The sequence below is a fragment of the Hemiscyllium ocellatum genome, chromosome 9, assembly GCF_020745735.1.
Source record: "Hemiscyllium ocellatum isolate sHemOce1 chromosome 9, sHemOce1.pat.X.cur, whole genome shotgun sequence".
NCBI lineage: Eukaryota > Metazoa > Chordata > Chondrichthyes > Orectolobiformes > Hemiscylliidae > Hemiscyllium > Hemiscyllium ocellatum.
Genome location: NC_083409.1, coordinates 79,207,925 through 79,229,538, shown reverse-complemented (window position 1 = coordinate 79,229,538; position 21,614 = coordinate 79,207,925). Strand labels below are relative to the sequence as shown.

Here is a 21,614-nt window from a genome sequence, read left to right as displayed (position 1 = left end):
AAGGTTTAGAGATCCTAACAATGTATAAAATAACTGGAACAAGAATCATGAGAATCAATGTGGGCCTCTGACCAGCCCAACTTGTCTTGCTCAGCTCCTTTAAAGCAAACATTGGCCCTAAGATTGGGGGTACTGGAGTTGGAGAGTGCAGGTGGGAGTAATGAGCAGAGGAGTATCAATTGAATAAGGAAATTTCCCAAATTGAATTAGCTACCTCGATAACAAAAATATGGCTCTTTGTTTCTGTCTCCACATATTCTGTTTATTGAGGTAATTTGCTGTTTGCATTTCATATATCCAGTATTCACAGTATTTTCCCCTGCTTTTTTAATTCTTTGTGATTCAAAAAGAATTGTAATTATTAATCATAATTTTATTAAAACCTGCTTTCCAAGATTGTTCTGGATATGTTACCCAGAGAAAGGAATGTAAAGCTATGTTAAAACAAATGATACGACTACAGGGAAACAGAGCCAGTTATCTTAGGGAGATTTATGATTACTACTTGCTGTCATTTGAAGTGGGAAAGGGTTAATGATGTGTTAAATGCAGTCACTATCTTTTCTTTAAAGACTTGTGTTGACATTGCCTTTGTAATGAATCCTGACAATTGTGCTGAAGGTGTTTGATTGTCATAAGCATTTGTGTGTGTCTGCAATATGTCCACATTCATTTAAGAACCTTCGCTGTTAAGGCACCACAGTTTTCCAGTTAATTTTAAGTGGCCTCACCTCAATCAGATCAATAATCCTGCCACTTCCTGCAAAACTCAGGGAAATATTTTATTTTAAAAATCAATTGTGTAAAATGCTTGAATATGCATGAGTTTGCTTTTGACCTTGAGCATTGAGTGATTTTGTCCTGAGGTTTGGTAAAGGAATGAACAGTCTTTCTTTAGATAAAAAAAACTACAGAAATGTAAGTTTGAATTTTTTTTAACAAATCTTCACTTAATATTGCATATCTGCAGTCACAGCCAATATTTCTTATCGTTAGAAAAAATATTAACTTCAGCATTTAATTGCTGTAAATATTACTTAAGTCATTGTGCAAATAAATAGCTGATCTATATTTCCATTACTTTGGATTAGTCCTCTTGTGGCAACTTAATTCAAAGCTGTGCCCTCTTCCATTTGCTTTTCCAAGGCTGCATGAGAGCTTCGAATTTGGACTGAAAGATTGCTTTTTGTCATCTTACCATTCACTATCAAAAGTAAACGCATAGTCACATGATTTCAAATAGCAGATCTTTTGCATCATGTCTGATTCAAGTCCAAGCAAACTCAGATTGATAACTTTGGCATATCATCCCACCACATAAATCAGGCAATATTCCTTAAGGTTATTGAAGAAAAAAATTCAGTTTTTTGTAGCTTTAAAACTCTGCTTTAGTTAAAATTCTGTTTGCATTCAGTGGTTCCATCTAGACTTTAAAAAGCCAATATTTACATTCAACAGTTCCAAAACCTTAATGTGAAGGTTAGTTAATTCTGATGACATGTTTTACACTTGGAATTATTAGTTTCTACAGCTTGACCAAATTACCAAATGCAGTTTTTGTTTTATTGAAATATCTATAATTGTAACTTGTCCTATAAAACACATTCTTTTTTCAAAATACAAAGTAGGAGCAGGTTATTAAATCAAACCAGTTCATGATGGCATTTACTCTCATCCAAAGGAAATTACATTTATCCAGCCTATTCCCATTTTTTTTCTCCATCTGCCTGTCAGATCTTACCTTGAACGTTGATAATGTCTGCTTTAACCACTAGCTTGAGAAGTGAATTTCACAGCCATCGCATTGAATCATAGAACAGATTGAGCACAGAGGGAGACTATTTGACCCATAGTATCATTGCTGGTATTCAATAAGAAAAACTCAACTCTTCTTTCTCTCCCACCCTTTCTTCCAAGTCTGTAATTTTGTTTTCTCTTGAAATACTTATCCATTCTCTTTTAAAGCTACTATTGGATCTGCTTCCAGTACCCTGCCAGGCATTGCTGATCCTAGGCACTCACTGCATTAAAAAGAAAAAAAAATCCCTGTGTTGGTTCCTTTCCCAGCCATCTTAGAATTGATTTTTTTTCTCTGATTTTTTAACAGATTATTAAAATATTAATAACAGAAGTTTTAAGCATTTGATGCCCCTCAACCTTGTGTAAATACACATTAAGACATTAAAAATAAATCCCACACGACAAATGGTTTGTCTCCAGCACCACCTTATTTTAAATTCTTTGTAATTATCTCTCTGCCACATTTAATCAGATTATAGGTCATCCCTTCAGTTGTTATTCAGTTATTGACATTTTACTCGCACCATCTAACACACTTGGTCACCTGCAGAGACTTATTATTCAACACTACACTCACACCATTTGTATGATCTTTTGATCTCTTTGTCCTTGATCTCTCTGCCCATAACTTCTGTGTTCTATGTGCCTCCCTTTCACTTCACCTGATGAAGGGGCTACGTTTCTTAAGCTTGTGATTTCAAATAAACGTGTTGGACTATACCTTGGTGTCATGTAACTTCTAACTTTGTGCTGTAAAATCACAGAGATGACAATCAAGAAACAATAATGTTTTGTTGCACCTGCTTAAACTTGCATAATTCTTTTATGAGAGTCTCAACTCTCAGTTGAACATCGCTTGACACATCAATCATATGTTTGACAGACACTTTCATGAAATCCAATGATTTTTTTCAAAAAATATGAATGAGTATTTTTGTCATTAGTTTCATGTCATGGTTACTGTAGGGTTCAAAGTTCTGAGGTAGCATATTGGTGAATGAGCATGGAAGAGCTACGTGTTAGTATGGTGAGTGTACAGAACCAATTGAGGTGGTGGGGGCATGAATTGGTATTCAGTTGGTAAGGGTGATAGATGAAGGGATTAAGTGGCTTTGGGTCAGTCTGGAGGTGGAATGAAAAATGTATGTGTTTGTGGAAGGGAGTAGTGATAGTGTGGAAGGGGTGAGGGCTAGAGGCTAAGTGTAAGAGAAACTCCTAGAGAATAAAGGTGGCACAGTGACCAAAGGCAGCAAGGTGGCTCAATGGTTTGCACTGCTGCCCCGCAGTGCCAGGGACCGGGTTCACTTCCACCTTCAGGCGACTGTCTGTTCAGAATTTGCATGTTCACTCCATGTTTGGGTGGGTTTTCATCAGTGCACCTGGAGTTCAACTGAGAGCTCAGGCTCTCATAAAAGAATTATGCAAGTTTAAGCAGGTGCAACAAAGCATTATTGTTTCTTGATTGTCATCTCTATAATGTTACAGCACAAAGTTAGAAATTACTTGTAGGGATTCTATGAACAGAGGTGGGCTTTTTAATCCGTCTGACTCACTACTCAGCTGCCCCAGGGCATTGCCCCATTTGTTCCTGGGATGCAGACGTGATTAAATCCCATACCTGCCTACAGGTGTGAAAATAGTATGTATAAGGACGTTCTATCTGAGGTGGGTCTGACAAGCTGGGAATATATTTTTACTTCATCTAACCACGTTAATGGTGAAAATCTGGCCCTTTGCATACATGACCCTCTTATTCTTTCTTTCTGGAAATGTACTTACCAAGAAAATTTTTCTGAACACACTTTAAAAACTCTTCTCCTATTTGACTTTTACCATGTTATTGCTGTCTGTGCTAGGATAATTACACCCCTATTATCAAAAGACAACAGTATTTGCACCTCTTTGTTTTTTCCCTGCAAATTTGTTCTCTGTGTGTAGATGTTTCTCCTGACTTATATTTGAAATTCCATACATTTTGTCCTGTATCCATGGCTCTTCATTCATGACATCACTACTGGAAACATTCTGCTGTCTTGTTAACATGTCCCATCTTTTATGGTTTTTAATCACTTCCATTACACTGCCCTGTTGTTTGTGTACTAATGTGAACATTTTTCTTTATATTTGCATGATGTTACACAGGGTAATGCCTTTTTGGCTGACTCCTCGAATGCATCAGTAGCATCTAGTACCTCACTTCTAAACCAGTTCATCCTTGATGTAGGAAGTGGGGTTCACATGACATTTCATTGTGTAAAAATCTAATTAGGTACAGCTATTCCTTTCTCTGTTCTTGCATCATTAATTGAACACTGCCCGATGCCTCATCTTCTATTGCATTGGCTTGTTGGCCAGCTATAATTTTTCCAGCTTCTTGAATGTTATATAACGCTGGTAATCAATATTAAGCATGTCTATTGTTTTAGGTTAACTGATTTGTTTAAATACATATGCACACAAGAATGAGCCAAAGTAACATTTGAATACCCTGGTCAAGTTACAATAACATACACTCCGTGCAAATTTCTTTGCACTTCAGGGAGATCATAATGCACATGAGAACTGAGAGGGAGCAAATGTTTTACAGCGACACTAGTGAAAGCTCTGTGCAATTCATACATGAATGTTGTTGTGAAAATTGCATTTAAGTTTTCTCGTTTCCCCTCTAATGCCTATTCTTTATGTGGTGTTGATCATAACTCATTTGTGATTTCATTGCCTGTGTGCAGATGAACTCTACCCTGCAGGTTTTCAATGCTTATATGAATATATTACATGTATATCTTGGTCTTAAAATTTTCCGTATTTTAGTTGCTTTTTCTTGAATGTTTTTTGCTTCTGTGTACATGCCTAACTATTTTAAATAAATTTATATTTAATTAAACACATAAAATATCTGATATCACCTTTGTAATATTAAAAAAGAACTCCTGCCTTCGTGAGTAAAAATATATTTCATTGAAGATAGCTTTACATATATGAACTAGGAATCGATTCTGATTTTCTTGTCATGTCCTATAGTTGAATGTTGGTTGTTAATGATCGTAGAATGTCAGTGACAATCTCAGTCTGTGACTTTTCATCAGCATTGCTTGCCACCACTTACTGCCCACTGCACAGAAAGAGAGCCAGCTGCAGTCAAGAGGCAGTAATTTAGGTGTTTAAGCTGAGCTGACAGCCTTTATGTCATGGTGGGTGACAGTGCATATTTGACACGGTACAGCTGTATATTGTGCAAGGTGAAGAATGTGATGCCATTTATCTTATTTTCATACATTTCTTAAGCACAGTTGCTCTATTCATGTGTGTTGGGGGAGGGTTCTCCCTTTGCATGGTGAGAAAGGAAGGATTGAAGCATCCCTGTAGGCCAATTGCCTATGACTTTTTCATTTCATATTCATAGTGTCGGAAAAAGAAATGATAAAAGCTACCCTATACAAATTAGTTATGCTTCAGAAAAAGTCATCACATGATTAGCAAGTGTTTAAAATATGCTTCAATCACAATTTTTAACAATAAATGTCTTTTGTGAGTACAGTATTATATCAGGCAGTGATTTTAAATCCTTTCTCATCTATTTATTAAATATATATGTACAGAATGTCTTCAAGTCATGGTTTCTTGCCGTTAGATTTTCAGAGCCATGCTACTTGTCTTTTCTGTGCCACACCAATATCTTATTCCATATCTGTATAGGCCTCAAGTGCTGAATAAGCAGTCAATTCACAGCATGTGAATTTGAGCCTCTTGCATGGGTCAAAGGCTGTCAGCTACTGTACTTTGTCATGTCTATGTATTTGGTTAACATCTGTGATATACAAACTTTCATAGCATCGTTTTTTCTTATCCATTCCAATTAATTGTTAAAATTCTGAATTTTTGCTGCAAATGTGCTACTCGTTACTAGACAAACGATTTTTCTTTTCCCTTTCTAATCTCCCTTCCTAATATTTTGAGAGTAGATAAATCCCCATTAATTTGGTGCTTTGATCAGACCTTTTTTTTCTAGTACTTTGGAGGTGGAATATATACCACAGATCCTTAGTTATTATTATCATTTATTATTATTATCTCATCTTCTTCAGGATTTATTATCTCACCTTCTTCATTTCCACAATAGATCTATTCAAAGATGCATATAATCCCAAATATTTGATTTGAATATAGGTTAAAAATTTCAGCAGTGTTTAAAATATATTGCTGCCAATTTCATGTACATTAATAATCTGTAAATGTACATCCATTCAGTCATTAGGAGAAAATATAGGTTATGTTGTAAGTCTGTAATGTGTTATAAAATGTACAGCCTATTTGGCATATCTAGCCCATCAGATCATTTTTATTTTGACCTTAATGCATTTTCTACTCAGCCAGTTCAGGACATATTTCTACAAAGGGTATTTCTGTGTTGTTTCATCCAGTCCCCTTTTTTCATCGTGCTCTTAATATTCACCAAGGCAGTCCTGATAGGTTGACAGGGAAGCGGAAAATGACTGCCTAGATGCAGTACATAATAAACCTTGTCTGTTTAGGTTGTGAATTTTCATTATTAGAATATTGGTCAGGTTGTTCATAATCATTGTAAACTATTATCACAACTGGTTGCTAGCTATTTTACTTTCCTGGGAAGGGTGCACAAACCTACATAAGGAACATCTGAACTAAGAGCCATTCACTTCCTTTCATTGAGCCTGCCTGTCATCAATAAGATCAGAGCTGATCTGATTGTAACCTTAAAACTGCATTTCCACCTACCCAGATAACCTTTCATCTCCTTGCAAATCCAGTCTTCAAAGATTAGCATTCCAAATCACTGCTTCATATGGTAAAGTTTGGGCAAGGGAAAATTCATGTTTTTTTGGGAGAAGGTAAAAGTGGTAGTTATTCTTTTACGATGTTATGCTTCTTTCCATATCGCTGTACTTCTAATCCATAAGCAATAACTCAGTTGTTTTTTCTGATCAAGGCATATTGGGATTAAATGGTATCAAAACTTACCTCTGCACCAAAGAACCCTCCAAGGTCTCCATTATGCTGTGCAATTCTACATAATCTCCACCTATGTGTCAAAAAAAATTAAAGCTTTGCTGGATACTATGACATCATTCAGCAGGAATTGATAAAGGCAGTTCAGCGACTGGAGGTTAATTGTAGGCTGCTGAAGATTTTGGGGAGAATCTTTACTCATGTACTCCCTTCTAATATTAGTGTTCTCACAGACAACTCTGCAAACCAAATTTAATAGATTTGTGTGGCACTGGGCACTATGATAATGTCCCTACCTCTGGGTTAGAAGGTCTGAGGTCAAGTCTCAAAAGCCATAGAGGTGTGTTATAGCATTTTCTGAACAGCTTGATCAAAACTGTTTAATGCCAAATGAAAAAGAATAATTTGTCTATGTAATGACTGAGCATTGAAATATTCTATACTTTCTTATTCAAACTAGGGGTCATTGTTACAGAATAGGGAACGTTCATTTAATGCTGCAAATGTGTTGCTGGTCAAAGCACAGCAGGTTAGGCAGCATCTCAGGAATAGAGAATTCTTAGCTGCGAATGAATTTCAGAGAGAAGTGAATGTCTGGAATTCTGTACCCCAGAGAGTTGTGAAGACTAGAAAGTATTGAAAAAGGATGTTGATAGATTTTTAAAAAAATATTTAGGAGTTGGGAGCTCTGAGGAACTGTCACAAAACAGGAGTTGAGGCCTAGAGCAGATAAGCCATGACTTTGTAGAATGGCAGAGTCGGCTTGAGGGGCTGAATGGCTGCCTCCTGTTTCTATTTCTTTTGTTCTTATTATCGTTCAAAGCTCTGCAAGAACTTAAGCAGGCATTTAAACCACAACACTTGCAAAAAGGAGACTAGACCATTGATTTTCTAAAACTTATAAAATAGAGGCTGGTAATCCATTTACCATGTTTGGCAGCAGGGTAATGAATATGTTTGTACTCATCAGACCTAGATAATTTAGGAAATGCTGTTTGATGTTTTGGTTCTCTTTTTAAAAAGAAAGTGATCTGGTAAAATTAGAGCTTTTACTGAAAATATATGCTCCAAATAGCATGTGCAGACCCTAAGTATTAAAGAAAGCTTATCTACACAGCCATCAATTAACAAAATATTTACTGAAGACTGATCATGCATGATCATAGTACCACATAACTAAAGGTAAACAGCAACTTGTAGATCTAGCCACGATCTTACCAAAAAAGCCTTTACTTAGTTGCTGAAAACTTGCCTTTTCTCAACACGTGCAAAGGATGCAGGGTATCTGCACCACCTACCCAAAGTCACTATTAAAAGATGAAAATAATTTTCAGATTTGATTTAAATTCACTAATTAAGCTGTGAATTTGCAACAGGTGAATTACCGCAGCAGAGTGAATTTGGAAGGCTGACTGGCTGGTCAGGCCTGTTGAGGTCAAAGTTGTCATTTTCACTCAGTGGAGGAATACAAGAATGGGTTTGCTCTTTCTGTGCCTGTGGTAACTCCACAAAAATCTTTAGCATTATCACCCGGATACTTAACCATCTCCTGAGAAAACTACAAGTGTCCATTAAAGCGAGGCCACCATATGCTTAGTACGATTGTGCTAACCAGTCAGTTAGGCTGTGAAGCTTGGAGCAGGACTCTGACTTCTGCATGGTGTGGGCACCTGGTGCCAGTCTAGTGTGGGCTGGGAAGCTTGGAGCGCGACACTCGGCAGCATCGTATCGGCTGGGAGGCCTGGAGTGGGCCACTCTCGGCGGCATGGTATGGGCTGGGAAGCCTGGACCGGACCACTCTTGGCTGCATGATATCAGATGGGAAGCCTGGACCGGGCCACTCTTAGGGCTGCATGGTATCAGATGGGAAGCCTGCAGTGGGCCACTCTCGGCAGCATGCTGTGACAGCAGAAAAGGAAAAGTTGGACTCTCTTTTAAGTTTGTTTTAATTCTAAATTAATGTGAATGACATCTATATGTGACGATGGTATACACTTTTCACTCTATTTTATATTGAATACACGAGATAATAAAGCATATTCTATTCTATTCTATTCTATTCATGCACAGTACTTGCTAGCTCACATATGCATGAAAATAGCAATTCACTTTCTACTAGCAGAAACGGGGCACCCAGCTGTCCATATAAATTTTTTCTGGTGTATTTCTATTTTCTCCAACAAAATGGGCAGCTGCCATTTAAAAATCACCTTATATAATAACAATTGCAAGATACATATTCAGTTAAAATGTAAGAATATTAGAAATAAGAGCAAACTAGACTAAACTTACCTTTGAGCCTACTCTGTCATTCAATATGACTCTGACTTATCTTTGACCTAAACTCCAGTTTCCAATCTACTTGCTATATTGCTTGATTCCTGAGAGGCCACTGACATTTATATTTCTAAACCATGAATAGATTCATTAGAGGAGCATCTAAAGTTGCCAAGTGATTGGTGAAGCTATTTCTCCTCAACTCAGTCCAGGTGATCAACAGCTCTTTGCCTGAGTTTGTGCTCCAATGTTGTACATGATCCAGCCAGGTTAAACAGCCTCTCAAAGTCTACCCTTTCAAGCCTCATCAGAATCTTGTATGTATGAAGGTGATCATCTCTCAATCTTCATAACTCCAGAGAGCATCAGACTGAATGGAAGTAGAGGATGGGCAGCTATATGCCATTGCATCTAATAATTAAATTAGTGACATTTGACATACTAAATAAGAAAAGGGGAATGAAAGAAAGACTTGCGTTAATTTAACATATTTAACGCATCCAGAATGTCAGAGGACCATAAAAGAGTTGTAATGTAGGAAATGTGACATCTAATTTGGCAACAACAATACCCCATAAAATGTGAAGTCTCATTCTATAAATTGGAGTATGTAATCTAGATTGACACTTCAAAGTAGCACTTAAGGATGTACTGCATTTTAGGAGGTGCCATTTTTGATTGTCATGTTAAAGTGGTGCCCTGTTGATCTTGGGCAGATGTAAAAATTCCATGGCATGATACAAAAAAGAGCAGAAGACTTTTACCAGTATTCTGGTCCATCTTTCACCCTCAATCAACATCATTGAATAGTTTACGTAGCCATTACTTGATTGATGTTTGAGGGGCTTTGCTATGTTTTCCAAATTATAGCATAATATTGACTATATTTCACAAGTGCCTGAATGGCTATAAACATGAGGTCATGAACAGCTAATTCAACTAACACCACGGACACAAATTAAGTGACATGAAAATAACTGAAAGTAAAACAGGCATTATATCAATCTTGCATAACTCATTTTTGCCATTAAGTATTTGACATTATTCAGTTTATTTTCATGAAGCTGTAGACCAGTCATTCATCTTCTACATACTATCCATTTATTGTCAGTTTCTCTTTCTCAAATATGACTGTGTTTAAATACATTTTGAACAAATATGTACACTCTGTTCTCTTTCATTGCCACTTCAGGCAAAGTAACACATCAAGTGCCATGAGCAAATATATTTGTGAGGAAGCTTTCCACGCCTTTAATTATAGTCATTATTTAAGAATTATCACAAATTGTTGAGCAGTTTGAGACTGCTGGGCTCTTAATGGCATATGCAAATTACATTATAGCTCATCTTGAGTTTTTTTTGTAGTCTAATTTAGTTCTGAGATTTTGAGTAGTATATTCATATAATGTATATCTATTTGTCTTTTGAAATGGTTCAGCTCCCTGGATCATAAGTCAGGTGAATAAAAATAATCAGTAGCTTTATTTGTAGTGGAAGTACTTACTTTTAAATGAGCAGTGTAGTCAGAATGTATTTTTGTCTGTGCAAAACAGAGCTATGTTTTCAGTGTTCTCGCAGCATCATTTTGGTTTTCATCTTTAGTAAGTTTTGGTGGAACGTCGTGAAAAATCTGTTTCCATTCCAAGACTGAATTCCACAAAGCAGTCATCAAAAAAACTTATTTTTTTTTAAACAAAGCCTCATAGATGCTTATAAATTGTCATATCCAATGCCAGTCTCATATGTTGCAATAGAGGAATGGAACATGCCACTTCCACAATATTTTGTGTGTCTGACACGGAAAGCTACAAGAATATTCTATTTGTACAAGCAAGCTGCTCCCTTTCACCTGGGATAAGATTTGAAAATCATGACAAATTTTAAAAAGCTGTTTTTCTTATAAAAAACTCAAGGAAAATTTATTTGAACTTCTGCTAAGAATTCATGTACTCAACAGGATAATGTCCATGAAATACCACAGTAAAGGAAAACAGCATTTATACTGCAGGAGGAGAAACTGCTGATTAGTTGGTAGACATACTGCCTTTGAGATTGCATCAGTTAGGCAATAACTAAAAGTTAACTGCCAAGCTTTTATAAATTTTAAAACAGCAAGGTTGACTCTGACTGGTCAAGGTATTGAGAAGTGAACTGGAGAATGAGTATTACCTGTTTTGTTGGGTTGAAGCTGACAGGGTGTGTGTTTATGCTATTTTTGTCTACAAATAAACAGGACCCTGTGCATTAATGTATGCAACTTCCAGTACATGGAAGTGTGCCACACTGTGAGCCCAACTGACAATCCTAAATTGATTGCACACTCAGGATTATTTTGCAAATATTACTCATTTGGAGAATCACATTTAATGTTGGTTACTGTGTTTGGAGTTTTGGTCTGGTTAGGTATAGTCAGTAGCTTGCCTGCTCTGAACAGCCAAAGAGATATACTGTGATATGATCTGCCAGTCTTTAGGATGTACAGCCAACATACCTGGCATTGCATCAGCATTGAAATTCATATACCAATTATTTAAATTTGTGTTATGAGCTGTCCTTTTGGCTTGGTGGCAGCATTCTGTTAGTGGCAAGCACAGTTTATATAGTGCTCTTATGTAGGAGCAGTGTAAAACACATTTGTCACAAAACTACTCTGGCCTCCAACTGGTCGCTCTCACAATGCTCCCTCATATCTACCCCATTTATCTTAACTCACACTAAAACTGGACTGTCTGTAAACTGTACAGTAACTGAGCAACTTTCTGCCTTCCCTCATGCACCATCTTGGTCTGCTTGTTCTGCAGTTGTAACTCCCTGGTCTTATGCTAATGATGACCCAACTACCAAGGTGGTCTTAGCACTTTGCTAGGCTACTTGGGTGGTTTAAACAATAGTAATGCTTGATGCGTACCTAATTAGTTAATTAGACAAACACTGTTGCTGTGGAGTTTTCTTGAATTTTAAAAATTCCATTAAATTTTCCGAGCATTGCAGGCTCTTTCATTGGAGTTGTGAAATTCATTTATCTTTATCTGTAGCATCTCTTTTTTTCTTCACAGTATAGATGGAATCTATCCCCCAAAAAATTATGTTTACTAATAACACGTACACAAAAACAAAACAATCTATTTCTCCAACAATAATGTAATAGTTGAAGGAGCAACTGATTTAAAAAACTCACCGTCCAAACAATTTTAATTTTTCCAGGTTTTCTTGGTGTATTTACAAAGATTATTTCTTCCCCCACCACACTAAAACACACATGATAATGCTCAAAAATGTGCCAAAGAAAGCATTGAATTGGTTGATACTGTGGAAGCTCCTTAAACTGGTAGAAATATAATTGTCTAATTTATCAAGCAATTTCCATTTAAAAAAGCTAATTTACACTGGTTTAAAATACTTTAGGAATCAATTGGTGTCAAAGAGGGTCTTTCTTCCAAAGAAATATTTGCCAACAGTGCAGACCCCCTTTCATTAACATCAGTTGTAGAATGTTGCGCATACAAGGATCAAATAAATATCAAAGTTTTGAACTGAGAACTCAGCATGTTTTGAAAAGCACAATTTATCTACCAAACCTAACATATTATAACGATACTGCACACAGACGACTGCTACAGCATTTCCTGTGTCTTGTGTTGCATTCTAGTTCCCCTGTGGCTACCTGCTACTCAGAATGCAGTAGGACATGTTGCTGACATTTATACTGGAGTACTAGTAGTCTTATTCATGGAATTGCCTGGAGCTAGCATGTTCGTTGACCATTGAGCAAAATGACAAGATGCATATCTGACTGCTTATGACCATGATTCTTTGCTAGAATTTCAACCCTGGAGTTATCAGATGACTGCTAACAGGTTTTAAAAAATCAGCACACAACAGAGTCAAGAACATAAAAATTACACCCTTGCTATGCCTGTAAACCTGCTGTCAGACTGAAACCTTTATCAAATTGAAGATTGCTATGAAATTTATACTGTGTATTATATTTTGAGGGGTTGGGAAGATAAAGGTTTATAAAAGTCACAAGGTATCCAATTCCCTTGTACTGCTCATTAAAATAAAACTTGATGTCACTGCAATACATATCATGTGCTAGAACAGCACTTCAGTTCATGATGCCTGAAAATGGCAAGTTAAGTCTCACTGAAAATGGAATAAAGGTTGGCGTGTGTTATAAAGATACAACACATTTCAGGGTTTGGAAGATGTTCATAAAAACTGCAATTTACGATATCATCTGAACCCATTGCTGTATTACTTCCTTATAACATATTCAATCTTTTTTGATATCCTTAATATATGTTCTGACTTTTATTTCCTAATCATAGTTTTGAGTTATCATTTGATGAGCATACCCTGCTTAAGGTTGAAAAAGGGTGTAGGGAATAGTACTCTTACCAGACATTTCATCATGGTTTACAAACATCTCAGTATTCAGGTACATGTAATTCACCTGCATCCCAGCAAAACCTCGCTTAATAGAAAACCACTTAATAGAAATAATGGGGCCTATGGGAAAAGTGGGGTTAGAGACAGACCAGCAAAAAATAACACTCACAATCACTCAAACATCGCCCAATAGCCTAACACAAAGTATAGCATGGAATGAAGGTTTAATCGTATTTATTAATAAAACAAAAGTAAATTTAACACATTACATTGAAAAATATTGTTAATGTAGGGACAGAGGGTCATCATCACCATCTTCAGCTGCAGTTGTGGTTGCAGAAGTGGATGGCTGTCGTTGATTGTGTTCTGACTGTTTCCTGGGGGTTGATTTACAGTGTGTGATATGCAGATACAAGAACAAATTAGAAAGGTAAATGGTATGCATACGAATAATGCAGTCCTGCAGGAGTTGTACAGGGCTTATACAGGAATTATACAAGAATATTCTTGTGTCAGAGGGAGAGCAATGAACATTCATTAGTTTAATTTTTGGGATCAACCTGCTCAATGTATAGTATTGTACCTCTCCAAAGCTCTGATGGCAGCTGACATTGGTGCATGCGCAGAACGGCACAGAGACTTCAATGCTAACATCGGCACGTGCGCAGAATAAAGTGTGCAAAATGATCGCCGCTGGAATTGCACTATTGCGAACAGAGGAAAGTGTCCTTGAAAATTACATTCCCTCGTTCTTCAGCGAAGTTATAGTGAAATCACGCTACTGAAACACGCTTTATGCAAGAACTACCTATATCATCATTTCCACTGTATTCATGTTTGAAAGGAAGCTGCACTGTCTCAACTGCTGAACCTAAATGCAAATTGAGATCTTGACTTCCTTCAATGAAGACATCCTTAAATCAACAACTCGGACTTCAGTGTCTGTCATAATGCTTTCTTTTGATGAACAAAACAGAACAAAACAGAATAAGACCAGTCATTTATGATACGTTGGAGTCATCTGGAGATTATTTCCTTGGGATGCAATAGTCAATCATGAACCATTTGCCGAGATGAGATTTCAGTTTAGCTCAGCAGTATCATTCTTCAACATTGCTTTGCACAAATTTTCTCTTATGTTTTCTTATCAGAAAGGATTTAAATAATGGAGAAATATAACCATTGATTAAGAGTAGACTGCAAAACTGAAATCAGTGGCAATCAAAGGCAAAATATTCTAGTAGTCGAACAATTGATGATATCAAGGAAGATGGTAGGAATTTTTGAATGCCTAGGCCATCGCTGAAAGAGTTGTCCAACCACCTTCAACTGCTTCATCAACAAACTTTCCCCCATCATAAGGTCAGGACTGAGATTAATAAAAATGCTATTAGCATCAATGAAGTGAAAAATAACTGCTGCATTCATCAAAAGAATGATCAACACTTGGATGTACACTTGTTGCGAGAAGAAAGCTGACTGAGTTAAAGACAGATATCATGGCCACGCTTGAGCAAGAAATGCCAAAGGATATTTGATTGGAGTCACTAAGGAATGAAATGAATAAAAGCGAGGAGAGTTGCATGTTGAGAGGAGAGTGAGTAGATAATTGGAAATGTAATTTATTTGGATGTTAATACCTTACATGTACTACATCATTTGTTTCTTTTTGCATCAGTCAACTGCAGATTATGCAGAAGTATTGTAAAATATGATTGGTCACAAAGGAGAACTTGTGTTTTCTTCCTTTTCTTCATTGGAAAGGACTTCAACTTTGGAGCCTTACAACCAATTATGCTTAAAATGAACCAGCTTGTTTGATTGAAAATGTCAGAGCAAAGATTACTCTGCTCACATTGATGTTATTTCAAGACCCAAATTACATCCAATTTATGCTCTCATGAAGTGCTGGGAATGCCAATTTCTAACCCATCTCTGGAACAACACTGTCATAGTTTTTATTTATTCATTCACAGGATAAGAGCATTGCTGGCTAGGCCAGCATTTATTGTCAAGACACAAATAAGAGTCAACAATATTGCTGTGGGTCTAGCATCACATGTAGGCCAGACTAGGTAAGGATGTCAGTTTCCTTGCCTAAAGGACATTAATGAACCAGATGGGCTTTTCCTGACAACAATGGATTCATGGTCACCATTAGACGCTTATTTCCAGTTTTTTATGGAATTCAAATTCCATCATGTACCATGTTGGGATTTGAACCCAGGTCCCCAGAACATACCAGGGTTTTTGGATTAACAGTCCAGCGATAATACCACTGGACCATTGTCTCCCCATCATTGCACCCTCTTCTGTAAACATCTTGAAAAACAAAATTGACTGGAATGAACTTCATCAACCAATATTATAACACCATAACTACTACAGCAATGCAGAGGCAGAGTATTTTGTGATGAATGGCTCATTTTGTTTATAGCTCTCTATCAACTTCATCAATCAAGTTGTGAGTATCGTGGAAATCTCATACAAAGTCTGTTTGGGTGCAAAATACTGGTGTAACAGCTCAAAAAAGTTTGAAATCATGCAAGAGACAGCAATTCACTTGGTTGGTGCTGTGACACTGGACTCAACACCAAATTGTTATGCCAGTATGGCAGCTGTATGTACAATCCACAGAATGTACTGAATAGAGATCATGGAGGTTTTTCCTCATGTAGCCTGGTCACTGCAACCTGTACCTCTAAACAGAACAAGAACAGTTATGTTTTATGTTGCTGGTCCTTCATTATCACAAAATGTGTATCTTAGAATTCATAATATAACACAAGTATGAAGTTTAGAAGCTTATTATATATTGAGACCATAGCAATAGAAAGGCATTGAACATAGAGTTTTGGTTAGATTCCCTCTTTTTGGAGATGGTTGTCACTGGGATGGCACAAGTTTATTTTGACTTTGTTATAATAAAGGTTTTCACTTGTGAAATCTTGTGATGTCATTCTTTCAGCTAATGACTGGAAATTTGAATCTCTCTTTAAAGGTTTTCTGTCTCTACAGAGATTTTAACAAAGCAAAATGTGTTTAACTGAGCCCTCGTGCTGCTAGCAGTAACAGCAGTGCTTTTTCTGTGTTCTTTTTTCCCCATTCGTTATGATAATTATGACTGCAACTGTTTGGTATATGAGTTAACTGGGAAATATAGGACCTTGACAAGCATCAAGAATAAAATTTTGGTTAGGCCGCAGCTAGTGTATTGTGTATAGTTCTGGAATCCACGTTATAGGAGGGATGTGATTGCACTGGAGAGAGTACAGAGGTGATTTACCAGGATGTTACCTGAGCTGGAGAATTTATGTTATGAAGAAAGATTGGATAGACTGAAGTTATTTATTTGGAGCAGAGGAGACTTAGGGGGCCCATGATTGAGATGTATAAAATTATGAGGGACAGAGATAAGGTAAACAGGAAGGGACTACTCCTGTTGGTGGATGGATCAGGGACTAGAGGGCATAGACTTAAAGTAATGGGCAGGAGGTGCAGAGGGTATTATGAAGAAAATTGTTTTCACTCAGAGATTGGTGGGAATGTGGAACTCACTGCCTATAAGCTGGCAACAACAGTGGAATGAAAAGCCTTATTACAGACGCTTTGATCATTCCTTTTTTTCTGCCTTTGTCGAAGTTAGACATCAAAATATGGATGGGTGCTGCCAGGCCTTTTGTGCTATTCAGTTCTAAAATGATAAGTATGGGCTGTTGGATGCACATTTATTGCGAGTCATGCTTGATGACATTTTGTTGAAAGTGTGAGTGTGCATGCAGTAAGTGCAAACACATGCAGATTAGACAGATATAGACATCTCCTCTGCCCAGATATAGACATCTGTCAGCAAATAGCATTGTCATTCTGAAGCAGAACTCTCCAGGTAGCAACTGAACATGTCCTCCATCCCCACTACTCAATCTATTCAAAGCAATCATTGACTGTTTTCAAGCTAGTTTGTACAAGTATTCAGAATTTTGTAGATTCCCATGAAGTTGCCAAAGTCTACATGGACTGGTGTGATACATATTGAAAGGCTTTGCTTTGACTTCAACAGTTCTGCACAAACTGAATTTGGTGCTTTGACATTTATTTTCCTTGGATTAAACATGTTGAAGTATGAATAGCAATGACACAAAACAGCACAAGCTACTGGAAGAGGGAGATGTACAGAAAAAAAAGGTTCAGCAGGAGGGCATATCCACCCGGAGAAGTTTCCATACTTGGAGGAATAGTGTCCTTCCATTGAGTCCGTCTATACTTGCCCGCGCTCTCTGGAGAGCAACCAATGTGATTAAGGACTGCTCTCATCTCAGTTATACTCTCTTCCACCAGGGAGAAGATGTAAAGGTTTGGAAACACTTTAACAACAGAGTTAAAAACAGTTTGTTCCCCACTGTTATCAGACTTAAGAACGGACTTCTCACATGTTAGAGTTCATTCTTCTCTGCACATTCTCTGTAGCTGTAACACTGTATTCTGCATTCTGTTCTATTACCCTTATGTACTTATGTATGCAAAATAATACTTTTCACTGTATCTTGGTATATGTGACAATAATAAATCAAATCAAAATGTTTGGTTTTATTGTGTGTGCGCATCATGGAATCTTCACTGAAATTTGTCATCTGCGACAGCATGAATACAATCTCAAAGCAAAACAGACAGCATTACAGGTAGCTGTGGAGGTGACCATGAACTTTTATGCTTGGGCTCCATCTTTCAGTTCATCAGCCACTGTTCCGATAAGGGAGATCACTGACACTTTCTACACCAAGGGCACTGAATGCATTTTAATCTCTCTTTGCAGAAAGAAGAGGGCAAAGTAAACACATAACTTTGAGTATTGTAGAAAATACCTGCTGCAGAGTGTTATCGACTGTAGATTGCTCTTTACCAAGCACTGTATTGTAACCCTGAAATGTGCCATGACCGAAGGAATTCTGTGCTATCTCTGTTCAAATGATATACAATTATTTATAATATGTTTGCAAATGCTTGCAGGATACAGTTACATATGCAGTTCCACGGCTGATGAAACATGACTTAATGCAGCAAAACCAGTGTAACATTCAGACTTAAGCTGAAAACTGGAAAAAAGTTGTCTTATTCATTCACAGGATGAGGGCATCGCTGGGTAGACCAGCATTTATTGCCCTTTTTTAATTGCCTAGAGGGCAGTTAAGATCAGCCACATTGCTGTGGGTCTGTAGACCAGACCAGGAAAGGATGGCAGTTTCCTTTCCTAAGGGTGGCACGGTGGCTCAGTGGTTAGCATTGCTGCTTCACAGCACCAGGGTCTCTGGTTCAATTCCAGCCTTGGGTGACTGTCTGTGTGGAGTTTGCACATTCTCCCCGTGTCTGCGTGGGTTTCCTCCGGGTGCTCCAGTTTCCTCCCACTATCCAAAGATGAGCACGTCAGATGAATTGGCCATGCTAAATTGCCCATAGTGTTAGGTACGTTAGTCAGAGGGAAATGGGTCTGGGTGGGTTACTCCTTGGAGGGTCGATGTGGACTTGTTGGGCCGAAGGGTCTGTTTCCACACTGTAGCGAATCTAACCTAAAGGACGTTTGCAAACCAGATTGGGTTTTCCAGCAATTGACAATGGATTCTTGATCATTGTTAGACTCCTAATTCCAAATTTTTAGAAAATTGAATCAAATTCCACCATCTGCTATGGCAGGATTTGAACCTGGCTCCTCAGAACATTATCTGAGTCTCTGGATTAACAGTCCAACGATAATACCACTAGGCCATCACCTTTCCATAAAATCAATATTTATGCCATAGAATTGCCAGGCAGTGATGATCAACAATGGTATTGCCATTCACTGGCAATACCATTGCTGAATCTGCTGCTATCAACATCCTGTGGTTATACTGACCAGAAAATTGGCTGCAGCAATCATGTAAATGCTGTGCCTACAACAGCAGGATGTGGAGGTGCCGGCGTTGGATTGGGGTGGACAAAGTCAGAAATCACACAACGCCAGATTATAGCTCAAAGGTTTGATTGGAAGTGCAAGCTTTTGGAGCACTGGTCCTTCATCTGGTAGGTAAAAGTGAGGACTGCAGATGCTGGAAATGAGAGTCTAGATTAGAGTGATGCTGGAAAAGCACTGCAGGTCAGGCAGCATCTGAGGAGCACGAAAATTGACTATTTGGGCAGAATCTTTTACAATAAATTCAGTGTTCCACGATCCTGCTCCACTAGTTACCTGACGAAGGAACAGCACTCTGAAAGCCTGTACTTCCAAATAAACCTGTTGGATTATAAGCTGGTGTTGTGACTTTTAACTTTGTCCACCCCAGTCCGACACTGGCACCTCCACAACAGGATTTATAGCCAGAGAGATCAAGGGTAGAGAGATCAAAAGATCATTTAAATGTTGTGAGTGGAGTGTCAAATAATACATCTCTGCAGGTGACCAAGGGTGTTAGATGGTGTGAGTAAAGTGTCAATAGCAGCGTACCAACTGAAGGAATGACATATAATCCAACTAAATGAGGCAGAGAGAGAAATACAAAAAAATTAAAAATAAGGTGGTGTTGAAGACAAACCAAATAATTGGAATAACATGGGACATGAACAGAAGCCGCTGGAAAAGCCCAGCAGGTCTGACCGCATCTGTGAACAAAAACCAGAGGTAGGGTCACCAGACCCAAAACATTAACTCAGATTTTTTGACACTCCAGTCACACCATTTTTATGATTTTGTGATCTGCCTGCCCTTCATAAATTCGGTGTTCTGTCTGCTTTCCTCTCACTTCATCTGGTGAAAGGGCTACGCTCTGAAAGCTTGTGTTTTCAAGTATGTTGGACTGTAACCTGGTGTCACGTGATTTCTGACTTGGTCCTACAAGGACAGGGCTGATATACTAGTGCAAGTGACTGATTTCCTGACTCCCAGAGACTTTCCATTATGTACAAGGAACAAAAAAAAAGTGTGGTGTAATTACTACCTTTTGTCTGGATGAGTGAAAGTCCAGCAACAGACAAGAAATTATGGTGAAGGGAGGTGAAAGGTACACACTGAAATCATTCACCGCTTGTAATTATAGTTTCTTCTAAATTATTTGAATCAACCTGTTCAGATGTGATGTGACACACATTCATACACGTGGGACTTGAATCCAAGCCCTCTGGCCCTGAGGAAGTGGCACTATCACTGTACATGAGAGAACACAGAAAAGATTGTCAGCTGAGCGGGGGAAATTACATGGGCAAAGGAGAATTAACTATGGGGAACTTCAATCGTTTCAAGTCCATGTCAGTCATGGTCAATCCAGTGATGGCAAACACCTTTTCCTCTGTTGGGTCAAGAGCTTGCAACTGCACGTGTCACCCCTGGTCAGCTTTTATTGCCTCTAATTATGAGCCAAATTGCCCTGCAAGAGAGGAATAACTGTGTCAGTGGCCAGAACTAGTGCTTTTGGCACAAATGTCAGGTAACTTCAGGATAATACCATACCTGTGAAAAAGATTGCAGAATCAAGCACCATTTAAGAAATAAAGTGCTATCCAGCAAGTGTTTAGTCCAAACACTAGCCTCACCCCTGAAGTTCCATCTTACCTGAGGATGCTGGTGAATTAGTGGTCAGTGCCTTAGCTAGATGTTGTGTCACTGGAGACCAAAGCAGCACAGCCATAAAGAATAGCATGGCGAGAAGGTTGTGATATTTTTGGGAAGATCATTGGGTTGTCAAGAGTGTTGGAGCTGAGAACAGGTTGTGGTGTGCAGCAGCCACCTGAAGACCCCCCATTCTGTGCCCACATGTGCCCTCAGATTGGATTTGCAAATAAACAGTAAGTTATGCTGCTTACAGGCAGGGATGCTAGCCGCCTGTGGATAGATCACTTGCCCATTCCACCTTCTCCACCAATGCATTCAGTGCATTATGAGATCGTTAGTATTGATTTGCTCCTTTGTTGCACCCTAATGTAGGATTCTTCCTCCTCACATTCCTTTCCACAAATATTCCAACAATGCACCAGTCAGAATTCACCTCCCTTTAAGCAATGCAGGCTAGCTTTAAATGGTTTCATGTTTGTATGAACTTGGATCTCATGCTGAGGCAAGCAGTCACTGAACATCATGTTTAGCACTGGTGGAACAGAGCAGTCATGGAAATTAGCAGGCAGTGCAAGAAAGC

General features: G+C 38.1%; 1 protein-coding gene across 1 annotated transcript in view; it reads left to right on the top strand.

Annotated features, from left to right (window-relative positions):
- LOC132818784 (ERI1 exoribonuclease 3-like) overlaps positions 1 to 21,614 on the top strand; it is a 425,305-nt gene that overhangs the window by 149,888 nt on the left and 253,803 nt on the right. The gene's annotated exons all lie outside the window — the stretch shown is intronic.